This window comes from Hyla sarda, chromosome 2 (assembly GCF_029499605.1).
Source record: "Hyla sarda isolate aHylSar1 chromosome 2, aHylSar1.hap1, whole genome shotgun sequence".
Taxonomy (NCBI): Eukaryota; Metazoa; Chordata; class Amphibia; order Anura; family Hylidae; genus Hyla; species Hyla sarda.
The window spans coordinates 258,566,971-258,582,216 of record NC_079190.1 but is presented as its reverse complement, the minus strand read 5'-3'; the positions used below and the strand labels follow the sequence as shown (position 1 = coordinate 258,582,216).

At 40.9% G+C, this 15,246-nt stretch overlaps 1 protein-coding gene across 5 annotated transcripts in view; it reads left to right on the top strand.

Annotated features, from left to right (window-relative positions):
* The window catches only part of LUZP1 (leucine zipper protein 1), a 101,461-nt gene that overhangs the window by 50,140 nt on the left and 36,075 nt on the right, over window positions 1-15,246 (top strand). For all 5 annotated transcript variants that reach the window (XM_056557023.1, XM_056557019.1, XM_056557021.1 and 2 more), the window contains exon 2: window positions 4,174-4,238. The gene's annotated coding sequence lies outside the window, so the exon portion shown is untranslated. The remainder of the gene's footprint in view (window positions 1-4,173; window positions 4,239-15,246) is intronic.

Here is a 15,246-nt window from a genome sequence, read left to right as displayed (position 1 = left end):
GAGATGAGAAGCTGTGTACAGTATTTGTCTTCTATCCCCTGCTCTGCAGACGTGCGGGGGGAGATGAGGGGGCGTGGCTTCTTGCTATACAGACGTGCGGGGGGAGATGAGGGGGCGTGGCTTCTTGCTCTGCAGACGTGCGGGGGGAGATGAGGGGGCGTGGCTTCTTGCTCCCCGTGCAGACCTGCGTCCTCTGCCTTCACTCCCCCCAGCTGTAGCTTCGGAGAGCTGAGGGGAGGAGGCACGTCTGCACGGGGAGATGCTTGCGGTGCTCTGCAGTATGTATGGAGCGGGCTCGGGATTCCTGCCCGCTCCGTACTCTGCAGCCCCCGGCTGTTCTCAGTAGCCGGGGGCCGCTGCTAATAGCCAGCATGCGGCGATCGCCGCGGCTGGCTATTAACCCTTTAGATCGCCGCTGTCAAAGCTGACAGCGGCGTCTAAAGGGACATGTGAATGCTCCCTGGTGGGCTAGTGGGGTGGATCGACCCTCGCCCCCCCCGCAGCGCGATCGCAGGGGAGCGATCCACTATAGAGGTAGCCGGAGGACTTACCTCTGCTTCCTCCTGTCCGGGTCTGTCATTGATAGATCCTGGCTGGACTAGGCTCTAGCAATGGATCACAGAGCAGATCACAGATCAATGGAGTTCAATAGAATCTATTCATCTGTCTGAGGAATCTAATGATTCCTCCTATAAGTGTAAAAAAAATAAAATAAAAAAAATAAAAATGTAATAAGTTTGAAAGACACATTAACCTAGTGGTCTTCAAACTGTGCCCCTTCAGATGTTACAAAACTACAATTCCCAGCATGCCAGGACAGCTGTTGGCTCTCCGGGCATGCTGGGAGTTGTAGTTTTGCAACATCTGGAGGGCCACAGTTTGAAGACTGCTGCATTAACCCCTTCCATGTTAAAAGTTCAAATCACCCCCTTTTCCTATATAAAAACATGCAAACATAATAAAAATAAACATATTTGGTATCACTTCGTGCGTAATTGTACAACCTATTAAAATATAACATTATGTATCCCGTACGGTAAATGTAAAAAAAATACCAAACCACAGATTTGCAATTTTTATAATATCCCAGAAAAAAAAGTTAAAAAGCCATTAAAAAGTCAGATCAATTTCAAAATGGTACCGATACAAAAAACAGATTATGGCGCAATAAATTAGCACTCATACGGCCTGGTATGTGGAAAAAAAAATAAAGCTACATGGGTTAAAAAATGGCAATTAAAAAAATTAGAAAAAGTTCAGAATTAGTAAAATATGACGTAAACGATACAAATCTGGTATCGCTGTAATCAGGCGACTAAAGTATAAAACTAACATGTTACCTCAACCACAAGGTAAATGGCGCAGAAAAGAAAACCACCAAATCTGCAAAATTATCTTTTACTATTTCAATTTCACTTATTCAATATATATAAAAAAAAATTTTTTTTCAGATAATATGTTATTGAAAAATGAAAAGGTATCATTATAATAGGTATTTATGGCTATTATAGGGCGAGGAGGAAAAAATTAGAGCGTAAAAGCGAAAATTGTCCCGGACAAGTGGATCGGCATGAGGGACAAGTAGATTTTGCTCCATTTTAGTCCCGTGGATAGCCTCACCTGGACTTGTTTTTTACTAACCTGCTGCCATAGCTCTCTATGTTCTCTCATAGTAATGCCATATTTCTGTGTTTGTATATTCCTGTTTTTATGAGCAGGCCTGCACAGTTTGAGCTCTTAATGACTTGCTTCCCAAATAAAGCATAATACCATATGTCTTGTTACTATTTAGTACGCTATGTCAATAGTAGCGTGCTTCAAAACAATACATAGTAGCAAGGTTTTGGATTTTCATAAAATGTATTAAATTCAGTTTTGTAAAATAAAACCAAATAAAAAACAAATAGAATTAAATACACAGATATATTTATAAATATATCTGTGTGTGTGTGTGTGTGTGTGTGTGTGTTAGATCCCCCCCCCCCCCCCTTTTTTCTTTTTCTTTTTTCTTTTTTTTTTTCTTTCTTTTTTTTTTTTTTTTTTTTTCTTGCATTCCTCAAGTGAAAAGATAGGTTTCCTGTTGGGTGAGGATAAAAAAAGAGCGACAGGATGTGAGCGGAGCAAAGCTAATGCTAACGCATTGTTACTTGTGAGTTATTTGGTACAATTTGTAGTAGCCTTTTAGTTTTGAAGGAATTTTTTACAGTGAATTTTCACAATACTTTAACTCCGTTTCCTTGCACAGATTGGGCTTTCATACTACAATCCGTATTAAATTAACAACAATTGAGATATAGCATGTCTTTACTTTTTCTGGCTACCTGGGTGGCCTTTATTGATGATACATGCCAAACGGCCAGCAGCACATATAAACTGGTAATTTTGGTTAACTCGTTCACTGCCCCCAATAGGTTTGGTGGAATTCATTGAAAAGGAAAATGGAGTTAAAAATTTGCGTATCCCTTTCTGCCGCTTTTTTACCCAAATGGTCAGTTTGGCATTGTCTCATGATAAAAAAAAAAATTATATATAATTGTTTTTTCCCCCTGTATATTAATATAATTTGTTTACGGTAGTAAGGAAAGAAATTACTTCTAGTGCACTATTCAGCACAATAGCAGGAATCACTCCCTCGCCCACATATAAGAATCAGGCAGTGGTCGTATTAGGCTGATATTCTAGGCCCTAACGTGTTAATCAAAAGAAGTATGTAATTGCAGCGTCTCCGTTTGATAAAGCTGCTTTGTCTAAATAATTCCTGTATAATTATGTGATGCATTTAGTTAAAATATAAAATGCAGATTGGTTGCTCCTTTTTGAACACCCTGTCCACAAGTAGCATTCTGTACAGATTTTTATATAGGTAGCATACCTGTTCTGTTGAGGAAATGTTGTACATAGAGATGTAAAATTTCTGAAAACTTTAAAGCCGTGGAATGAAAACCTGTTTTGTTTTCAGAAACAAATAGAGAGCAAAGTAGTTTAAAAAAAAATAAAAAAATCAATTCAGTGCTGGATGGATGTTTCACCATTTTACTGAGGAAAAGCGAATTTACAGGTCAGCCAGACTCAGAAAAAAGGGAAACATTATCTGTGAAAGATAACTTCGTTTTCAGACAAATTAACCTCTTAACTGTCAATTACCCCTTACATGGGCTCTGTCAGATAAAAAAAAAAAAAAATTGGCCATTTAAGGACATGACCCATCATTAGAAGTAAACGTCTGGCAACTCTGGTAGTAACCGACACTCGCCGCTCTAAAGCGCCTGCGCTCGTTTCAAAGTTTCTTAATACTCGATGGCGTACCCTGGTGCGTTAAAGCCCAGTTGGCAAGGGCGTACCCTGAAAGGACAAAAGCTGGAAGTTTTAAAGGGGTATTCCGCCCCTGGACATGTTATCCCCTATCCAAAGTTTGGCCGCTGGGACCTCTCCTAATCTCTGGACGGCACATTTTTTGTTTAGAACACTGGGTTCGGGCAGCCATGGTAGGGGATAAAATGTCCAGGGGTGCAGTACCTCTTTAAATTTATGTATACCAACAAGATGGAGCCCAGTCACAACCAAACTGGACGTAACCCTTTCTCCCTGCAGTGCCGCTAGAGACAGAAATGCATATTGCTCTTTATAAATTGTATTCTAAGTGTTTGAATTCTATTTTAGGATTTGCTTGCTTCAGATGAGAACCTGTAAAGATTCACAGATGGTTTTTCATGAAGGTCTAAATGTTGAAATGTTGTTTTTTTTCTTTTTCCTCCATGTCTTCCCATCTCTAGTTGTGGATGGTGAACAATGTTTAATTTTTAGATATTGCAGAAAAATCCACAGTGGAAAAACTTGGAAGGGCATATCCAGTCATTGACTTATATCACCACCACACACGCAATCGTGTGTGCCCGTTCGCTCCCAATAATTAGGCCATGTGAAGACTCATTTTACTGTGTTTCAAGCCGCTTGTATCATGCAGCAGTGTGCCTGTGTAAACAGAGACTTACACTGAAGTGTGGCTTGTTAAATTGCAAAATCCTACTCTATATATTGAGGTGCTGATATAGAAATATTATTCTGGCATAGATTGCTTACCACTATATCTAAATAAGCAACTGGTGCTGGATGTTTGACCTATGCTTCAATAATTTTCTTAGCCTGATAGATGTTTTTATTTATCTTTTGCAGATAGAGATACAGAAAACTGATGTGTACTGGCCCTTCTCACAACTGGAATGTATAACGCTTGACAGGTAATTCCTCTTTGGTGTTTTATAATTTTGTTTGTTAACCAAATTATGTAGCATTAAGCTATCACTCTGCGATAGCTGCGATGCTCAGGATTGTCATCCCTTCAGTTTAATTCCTGAGATACTATGGTCCATAACAAAGGCTTCCATGTCTGTTACCTGTATTTGCATATTAAAGCCTTTTAAACATGTTGTCTCCAGAATGGGGCCCAGTCTTTTCCCACTGCATGGAGTGGTGATGGCACACACACCATGCATTGTCTATTGGAGCACCGGAGATACCGAAGTACAGCGTTGTGTATCTCCTGTGGATAGGCCATATGTTTTTAAGTGCTGGAATACCTCTTAACTCTGCCTCGGGCAGGGCCTAATAGATTGTATTTTAGTGTATTAATAACTAGCAGTAATTTACTGACAGGGTCTAAATTCACTATAAAACAATGGGAAATCATGCCATATTTCTTGACCTGTAATCTAATCGATGGGCAAATCTTACAGAAAGTGTGAAATCTGTGGGAACACACTGAAGGTAAGTCTCCGATTTCTGCTGTGAACATGGCCTTACACTGGATGCCCAAAGGAAATAAATATAAGAAATGTTGACATCATTAGTGACGTTCCGATATTGAACAAATGTAGAAAATTAATCTTCACCTCCGTCCCATACTATAAAAATATCATAATCTACAAATCTTAGAAATAGTTTGGCGTACTTAACAAAAGGGGGTTACTGGACGTGAAGAGGAATTTGCTTTCAAACATGGCCAAAAATACATTAGCATAAACGCAGGAGACCGGACTCCCCATTGCTGTCCCTTGTCGTTGTATAAACCACCTATTCTCATACTGAAAAGCATTGTTGGTTAAAATTAATTCCAATGCTTCACAGAAAAAGGAGATAAAATCTCCAGATTTATTAGTGTATTTCAGGCACTCCTCCATAGCCTGTATACCCGCACCGTGTGGGATGCGGTATACAAACTTTCGACATCTATGGAGGATAGGGAATACTCACTTCTCCATTCAAACTGTTCCAAGCATTTAATGAAGTCACCGGTGTCCCTTAAAGAGGAGATTTCTTGTAAAATAGGAGACATTAACCAGTCCAAGAAGCTGGACACGCCTCAGTCACTGAGCCGACCCCAGCCACAATAAGGCGACCAGGGGGTCGGCTCAGTGACTTGGATTTTGGGCAAAATGTACCAGTAGGGGAACTAAGGCTGGAAGGGGATGAGTTTTTCAGCCATTTTCTCAGCTATGACCCCTTTTTGTCAACATGTTTGCGTAGAAGTGACCGTAGCTTCTCTTTTATTTTATAAGTAGGGTTTGAAGGTAGACTTTCATAAACTACATTGTTGCTAAGTTGTTTCTCTACTACTGAGACGTGGATGTTTTAATACCAAATAACTACAGCTCCACCCTTGTCTGCTTTCGATACTAAAATGTCATTGTTTGACATTAAATCTTTTAATGCTGTTTGCTCTTTAGGGTGCAGGATGGATTAATGCCCTAATATCTCTAAGGACATTTTTACAAAAAATGTCCAGGGTGCTGCCCGGAACAATGGGAGGGTTAAAGGAAGGTTTATTACCCCTGAAAAAGGATGGCTGCTGTCTCTTTCTTGATCGCCTGGGGAGGAAAAAACCACCCCCGACAACTCGGCAAGCGCACAAATACAATCCTCATATTGGGTGAGCTCTTTAACCCCTTAACCCATTCCCGCTATAGGACGTATTCATATGTCCAATCATCCGACACGTTCGCGCAATTGGATGCATGCATAGGTCATAGCGATCTCCGGCACTGCCGCGGGCAGCGCAGGAGATCGGTGACAGAATCCGGCTGTCAATCACAGCTGGAGTCCCGCCGCAGCTGCCGGAGCCGCGATCGCGCCGGTCCCGGCAACATTAATCCCATAGATGCAGTGATCAATCCTGATCACGGCATCTATGGTGTTGACAGGGGGAGCGCTCTCCCCCTGTTCTCCAACGGCGGCGCCGCAATACAATCGCGGGTTGCTGTTGGTTGCTATGGCAGCAGGAGGTCAGATCATGACCTCCTGTCTGCCTGCTACGGAAGCCTGTGAGATCCAGACAGAGGCTGGATCGCACAGGCTGTAGTGTCTGCAGCTCATCAGGTTATACTGTGCTGCAATACAAATGTATTGCAACATAGTATAACCTGTAAATAGTGTAAAAAAAAAAAAAAGTTCTTCTATAAAAGTATGAAGTGTAAAAAAAAAAAAATGCCCCTTTCCCAATAAAAGCCCTGTATCATCACCAAAAAAGATCAAAAACACAAATCATATACATAATAGGTATTGCCACGTCCGTAATGACGTGTACTATAAAACTATAATGTAACTTATCCCGCACGGTGAACGGCGTAAATTTTAATTTTTTTTTTTAAAGCGCAAAAATCGCCAATTTTGGTACAAATAGCGGAATAAAAAAGATCAAAATGTAGCACGCAGCACAGAAATGATACCAATAAAAAGTACAGCTCATCCCACAAAAAAGAAGCCCCTACTCAATGGCATCGGACGAAAAATAAAAAAGTTACGGCTGTTGGAAAATGAATGGCAGAAAAATAATTTTGCTCAGAAAAGGAAAAAGAACATGGAAAGCTATATAAAATGGGTATCGCCATAATCGTACTGACCCACAGAATAAATATAACATCACTTTTACCGCACAATGTACACCATAAAAAAAATTAAACGCCAGAAATTTTCCAGTTTTTCACAATATTTTTACGTTTTTCACAAAAAATGCTTCATGTGTCAACAAAAATGCACCAGTTATATAAAGTAAAATATGTCACGAAAAAGCAATCTCAGAATCGCTCTGCTCAGAAAAAGCATTCTAAAGTTACCATTTAAAGAGATTCATGTCAAATTTAAAAAAAAAAAGAGCCTGGTCATAGAGGTAAAAAATGGGTCGGTGCTTAAGGGGTTAAGGACAAGCCCATTTTCACCTTAAAGGGGTTATCCAGGAAAAAACTTTTTTTTTATATATCAACTGGCTCCAGAAAGTTAAACAGATTTGTAAATTACTTCTATAAAAAAAAATCTTAATCCTTTCAGTACTTATGAGCTTCTGAAGTTAAGGTTGTTCTTTTCTGTCGAAGTGCTCTCTGATGACACGTGTCTCGGGAACCACCCAGTTTAGAAGCAAATCCCCATAGCAAACCTCTTCTAAACTGTGATGCTTTTACTTTTCATTCTGATTCCAAGATTGTTTTTGTGTTTTGTGACACATTCTACTTTTACATAATGGTAAATTCGGCGTTGCTTGCATCCTTTCTTGGTGAAAAATCCCTAAATTTTGATGAAATTAGAAAATTTTGTATTTTTTAAACTTTGAAACTCTCTGCTTATAAGGAAATTAGCCATACTAAATAAATTACCGTATTTATCGGGGTATAGCACGCACCGGCCTATAACACGCACCCTCATTTTACCAAGGATATTTGGGTAAAAAAAGTTTTTTAAAAACTCATTTTTAAAATGAGGGTGCGTGTGTGCGCGTGTATACCCCGATATACCCCCAGGAAAGGCAGGGGGAGAGAGACAGTCGCTGCCCGCTTCTCTCTCCCCCTGCCTTTCCTGGGGTCTAGAGCGCTGCTGCCGGCCCTTCTCTCCCCCTAGCTATCGGCGCCGCTGTCCGTTCTGTCCCCCTGACTATCGGTGCCGGCGCCACATTGCCGGCGCCGATAGCCAGGGGGAGAGAAGGGGCAGCGGCACCGATTGCCGGCGCCGCTGCCCCGTTGCCTCCCCCCATCCCCGGTGGCATAATTACCTAGGTCGGGTCCGCGCTGCTGCAGGCCTCCGGCGTGCGTCCCCGGCGTCGTTGCTATGCGGCGTAGCAACGACGCAGGGGAGGCACACCGGAGGCCTGCAGCAGCGCAGATCCGACCCAGGTAATTATGCCACCGGGGATGGGGGGAGGCAGCGGCGCCGGCAATGGGTGCCGCTGCCCCTTCTCTCCCCCTGGCTGTCGGCGCCGCTTCTCTCCCCCTTGCTATCGGTGCCGACAATGGGGCGCCGATACCGATAGTCAGGGGGACAGAACGGGCAGCGGCGCCGATAGCTAGGGGGAGAGAAGGGCCGGCAGCAGCGCTCTAGACCCCAGGAAAGGCAGGGGGAGAGAAGCGGGCAGCGACGGCCTCTCTCCCCCTGCCTTTCCTGGGGGTGTATCGGCGTATAACACGCACATAGACTTTAGGCTCTGTACTCTGGCCACTCACTCATTCATATTTTCCTCAGAGCTGTGATTGGCTGCAACCACCCGGCCAATCACAGCTGTGGACGGAAAATATGAATGAGTGATGTTCTATTCACATCACTGGCTGGAGTACAGAGCAGAGATGCGAGCGCTGTATAGAGCCGCATCTCTGCTATATTATGGACGATCACATCAGGTGTCAGAACTGACACCCGGAGCGATATGTCTATAGTACAGGTACTACTACTCCCTTCTTAAATAAAAAATGTTTACATCCCTACTGCATTTTATATTATATATATATATATATATATATTAATATATATATATTAATATATATATATATATATATATAAATATATATATTAATATATATAATATATATTAATATATATAATATATATTAATATATATAATATATATTAATATATATAATATATATTAATATATATTAATATATATTAATATATATTAATATATATTAATATATATAATATATATTAATATATATTTATTTTTTGGTACCCAACTATTTTTGTACAAAAAAAGGCAAATTCCACACAAAGGTAAAAGTACGAGAAAAAATGCCAAAATGCATGGAAAATCAGTGGCAGTTTTTCTGGCGTTTTTAAGCCAAAAAAAATCACGGCAAAAATCTCAGTGGAATCCTAGCCTCAGGGACATTACTATGTTCTTCAGATCTGCTGGAGTCGGACTCTAATCTGTAGTGGATTTCTTCTTTTTGAGATATGAACTTCTATGATCCTTATTCACATGAGACTTCTTTCCGTAGCATTTTGTTTTATTAGTCTCATTACCCAGATTTGACTTAGCGCCTGTAAACATGATATTGGTTTCAAAGTCTTTCTTGTCCTGCATAGACTTTTCAATACTGTTTGTAACTGTAAAATTCTTTTTTTCAGATTTTGTGTGAAGTTAGTAAACTGCCCTTCTGTCAGCTGAGTTCTTCGATTTTCGCCTTGCATAACTCTATGCTTTCTGCTTCATATTCCTTCTGGTTCTGTTGGAGAATAAGTTGCTGCCAATTGAGTGAATGTAAAACATGGGCTTTATCCCATGCTGCCAGGAAATCCGGATTATTTCCAAACTGTGAGGGGGATTTGTACACCCGAAGCCCTCTGGGTGTCCTTTTGCATTCAGCATATACAGTTAATGACTGGATGGTCCAGAATAATCTGGCTTCCTCTTCTGCAAGTGTTTGAACCCCTTTTATTTTAGGGATTTCGTGCTTAAAGGGGTACTCCAGTGGAAAACTTTATTGTTTTATTTTTTTTTATCAACTGGTGCCAGAAAGTTAAACAGATTTGTAAATTACTTCTATTAAAAAAAAATCTTAATCCTTCCAGTACTTATTAGCTGCTGAAAACTACAGAGGATATTCTTTTCTTTTTGGAACACAGAGCTCTCTGCTGACATCATGACCACAGTGCTCTTTGCTGACATCTGTCCATTTTAGGAACTGTCCAGAGTAGCATATGTTTTCTATGGGGATTTTCTCCTACTCTGGACAGTTCTTAAAATGGACAGAGGTGTCAGCAGAGAGCACTGTGTTCCAAAAAGAAAAGAATTTCCTCTGTATTATTCAGCAGCTAATAAGTACTGAAAGGATTATGATTTGTAGAGGTAATTTACAAATCTGTTAAACTTTCTGGCACCAGTTGATAAAAAAAAATTCCACCGGAGTACCCCTTTAACACTTGTAGTTCATCCTGTGCCTCACAAGCTGTGAAATTCTCCCCCACCTGTGCTTTAACCGTGCTGATACCTTCTTCCATGGATGCATATGGCATCTCCAAATCCATATTAATGGAGTTCTTTACATTGCGTGCCTCAGACATAATGATAGATTCAGTAAAATACTCAAAAACCAACGGTAGAAAGAACTGTCTGGCACCGCTGATGTGTAATGTGGTGATAGAGTCCAGTTAAGTTATAACAGGCATAACAGCATATGTGTCTGTCCAGTAATAGCAATGGTAGTGGAGGTGCTCAGTTTATTTTAATGCTAAAAGCTTGATTTGGTTCTGTATGATGGCATAGAAAGTAGTAAAACAGTTTGACTACAGTCAACTGTTAATTCATGTGGAAAAATGCTTTATGGTCTTTTCACAGTATCCTGCACATATTTGATGCACAGGATTTAAAGCCACAGATTTAAAGCTGTGTTCAGTCATTTAGTTTACATTGAAAACTGCAGTATCAAATATGTGAAGGATACTTTACATGCAAATAGACCCTTGGGGTGCTGTGGACTTAGTGTATTCAAAATCCAGAAAAATGTACGGTACAATACACATGGATACAGTACAATACACATGGAGGGAGCGGGGGGGGGGGGGGGGGGGGGGAGAATGATCAGGAAAAGAAAGGATGATCAGGAAAAGAAAGGATGAAGAGAGAGAATATAAAGATGAATAGGCAGAGAGAGTAAGACCCATAGCACACACTTAAAGGGGTACTCCGGTGAAACAAAAAACATAGTCATGAGGTGATAACAGGTGCTCAACTCCAATTGCAATTGTGCACATACATTGGAGTAGAGGACCTGCACCTATGGACCAGAATGTGGTTTCACTCCTGTGGTAGATATATATACAATGATATTAACTAATCCTCAAAACTGATGTAAAATTGAGACATTAGCCAGTATATCCTTATATGAAGGACACACTTGAGCCCGCACACCACGCCAAGGTTTCTCAAGTGATGCGGGACCTATCCACTAACCTACCTGGCCAGATACATAAAACCAGGAACAAAATGACAGCAGCCTTAGGTCCAACTTGCAGATTGCGCCTCAGTCACCTCCAGTGTGAATCTAAGCACACATACAATGGGAGGGAGTAGATAAGCTACAAGCCCCACCCTTGCTGGTACAATTATAGCAGGCCTCACAGGTGAAACCCCAACGCTACCCGATAAGATAAAAAGGCGCATTGGTATAAGCCTTAGACGCTTGCCGGCTTATATTTGCATGGAAATGGCTATAGCAGGAAACTCAACCCAAAGTGCAATTGTGCACCTTCGCTGGGGCAGAGGTCCTGCACTTGTCAACCGTTGCTATGGGCGATCCCCAGCTAAAATTGCATACAATGGAGGATGCCTGCAGATGGTCACAAGTGCCACAATCGCATCATGACACCTGATAAACGTGTATGTGGATACGTACAACATGACTAACTTCAAACAAAAAACACTTAGTCTCGAGGTGAGAACAGGTGCTCGTGCACATACATTGGAGTAGAGGACCCGCACCTATGGACCAGAATGTGGTACTCCGGTGAAAACCTTTTTTTCTTTTAAATCAACTGGTGGCAGAAAGTTAAACATATTTGTAAATTACTTCTATAAAAAAATCTTAATCCTTCCAGTACTTATTAGCTGCTGAATGCTACAGAGGAAATTCCTTTCTTTTTGGAACACCGATGGCATCACGAGCACAGTGCTCTCTGCTGACATCTCTGTCCATTTTAGCAACCATGCATAGCAGATGTATGCTAAGGGCAGCATAGTGGCTCAGTGGTTAGCACTGCTGCCTTGCAGTGCTGGGGACTTGGGTTCAAATCCCACTAAGGACAACAATAAATAAAGCATTATTATTATAACGTCAGCAGAGCAAACTGTGCTTGTGATGTCATCAGAGAGCATTCCAAAAAGAAAAGAATTTCCCCTTAACTTTAACCCCTTAACGACGCAGGACGTAAATGTACGTCCTGGTGATGTGGTACTTAACGCACCAGGAAGTACATTTACGTCCCGAGCATAACCGCGGGCATCATGCGCGGCAGGTCCCGGCTGTGGATCGCAGCCAGGGACCCGCCGGTAATGGCGGATACCCGCGATCCCGCGGATGTCCGCCATTAACCCCTCAGATGCCGTGATCAGTACAGATCACGGCATCTGCAGCATCGCAATCACTTAACAGGATGATCGGATCGCCCGCAGCGCTGCCGCGGCGATCCGGTCATCCTGCTCGGCAGACGGAGGTCCCCTAACCTGCCTCCGCTGTCTTCCGGGAGTCTTCTGCTCTGATCTGCCTTCCCGCAGACCAGAGCAGAAGATGACCGATAACCCTGATCAGTGCTGTGTCCTATACATAGCACTGAAAAGGATTAGCAATCGAATGGCTGCTATAAATAGTCCCCTATGGGGACTATAAGAGTGTTGAAATAAAAGTAAAAAAAAAAAGTGAAAAACCCCCTCCGCCAATAAAAACGTAAATTGTCCCATTTTCCCTATTTTTACCCCCAAAAAGTGTTAAAAAAATACATTTTATTTGGTATCGCCGCGTGCGTAAATATCCGTACTATTAAAATGACATGTAAATGATCCTGTATGGTGAATGGCGTGAACGTTTAAAAAAAAAAGTCCAAAATAGCTGCTTTTTTATAACATTTTTTTCCAAAAAAAATTTAATAAAAAATGTAATAAAAGTTTTGTATAAGCAAATATGGTATTAATAAAAAGTACAGATCATGGCTCAAAAAATGAGCCCTCATACCGCCGCTTATACAGAAAGCTTAAAAATAAAATTGTCTAAGTCCTTAAGGTCCAAATGGGCTGAGTCCTTAAGGGGTTAAGTGAAGAATCCCAGCGATCCCAGCTGCGAGCTCACTAAACTCCACACAAGGCCAAAACATCCTCCGTGTAAATAGAGAACCTGATCTGGGTAGGGCGTAATTAGGGAATAACTGTCCGAGATTGTATGTAAAAAATTTTTATTTTTTTTATTTTTATTTTTTTAATAAAATTTTTTTTTTACCTACAGCAATCAAATGTATTGCCCCCATTTTCACAACTAGATTCTAGGAGTACAAAATGCTATGCTATGTAGTTAAAAACATTTTCTATTGAAATTAATACCAGCTAAAGGACATTGTGCTAAATTTAGTGCCTGTAAGAACTGTAAGCATTCATGTGTGTATTATATAACCATACACTGCATTTTCTTTGTCTCTTTGTATCTTGTGGACAAAAAATAAAAACAAAAAAAATAGTGGTTTAGTCATTGGCATTTTCAAGGGGGGAAAAGTCCTACAGGAATGTTACTTACTTTTAGTAGGTATTCTTATAGTCTGTGGTATTGTTTTGTGTGTCATTAAAAATAAAGTCCACAGACTTAACTCTAATTTATAGTTGTCACTGAGCTAGTGGGTTGAGGCTAACTTTTGTGATGTCCCATTTACACTGCACACCCACTGAAGCAAAAACAGTGATGTGGAGGACATTTTAGAGCAGTACTGAACAGTGTATGCTGTGAATCCAGTGTAGTGCCATATTTTGTGTTTGGCCGTCGAATGTGTTACATGACTCAGCACTTTCCAGTGCTGGACTTGGACGACTCCATTGGCTGACACGTGCACACCACACACTTTATGTCCCAACAGGTAGTCCAAAAAAAAATGATAATAATAATATATGCTGCTAGGGCCATGATAAATAGAAAAAAAATTATACTTTCCTAGCCCCAGTACTCTGCAGCTCCCATTCAAACCTGTCCCCTGATCTGCCGCCATCTTCCTGCTTTTGAGATGATCGCTCTGAGCAGGACATGCCAGCTCAGCCAGTCACTTGCTGAGATGGGACACTGCTGTGGGTCCGAATGCTCATCTTGGAAGCAGGAAAAAGATAGAAGATGGACTAGACTGAGCTGAGTGGGACAAGGTATGGTAAGTATAGAAGTTTTTTTTGCATATGAAGATATAGAACTTTTTTTTTTTTTTTTAAATACTGTCTATTGAACACTTGAGTTACGTTAGTATTCTTTAATACTTTAGTTTTGGTGTACTATGGCTGGAGGTGTAAAACTGACACAGCCTTCTATTAGGTCCTGCCTTAGACAGGGCCTAATTAAGCCATTGTTCACAGGAATTCTGATGGGCTTGTAATTGTAAATAACTTATGTGTAAATGTAGCTCTGTCTCGGGCAGCAGCTTATAGGAAATTTAGGGTGAAGTAAAATGCACATTATTTGGGGCCTATGGAGAATAACCATGTACACTCGCTGGCCACTTAATATGGTATACCTTGCTAGTACCGGGTTGGACCCCATTTTGGCTTCAGATCTGCCTTCCTTGTTCATTTCATACTTCTAGAGATTTTGGACCATAAGGACAGGATCTGGGGAATTTATTAAAATAGGTTATGGCCAGCCTTTTTGTTTAGCATGTTTTCTAGTTGGAATTTTCTGTTGTGTACCAGATTTATAATTTTATTACATGACATATGTGGTAATTTGGGCTATTATAACTTTCTAGAGTCAGCACAGGCAGTTTTCGATGTGTGGTTAGGGGTGGCTTGGGTTTGTGATGTTTGGAGGCCAGTTACAACAACAAAATGCAACTTTTTGAAAAGTACATAGTAAATGCATAACCACTGCAACATTCCTAACCAAACACAACCATATAGTCAACAGCTTTAGAAATCTTCTGTATGAAAATTCGCACACTTTTGCCTCGGAAAATGACCCTCCAAACATAACCACACATCCAAATGGTCATAAAGGTAGGACATGGTCAGCAACAATACTCACTGTGTCTCCTTTAAACCATGCTCAATTGGTACAATGGGGCCCAAAGTGTGCCAAGAAAATGTCCCCAAACATTACACTACTACCACAAGCGTGAACCATTTATACAAGGCAGGAGGGATTCATTCTTTCATGTTTTGACGCTGCCATCTAAATGTTGCAGCTGGAATCGAGATTCATCAGACCAGTAACCTCTTGTTATTCTGTTGTCCAATTTTGACAAACCTGTGTGGCT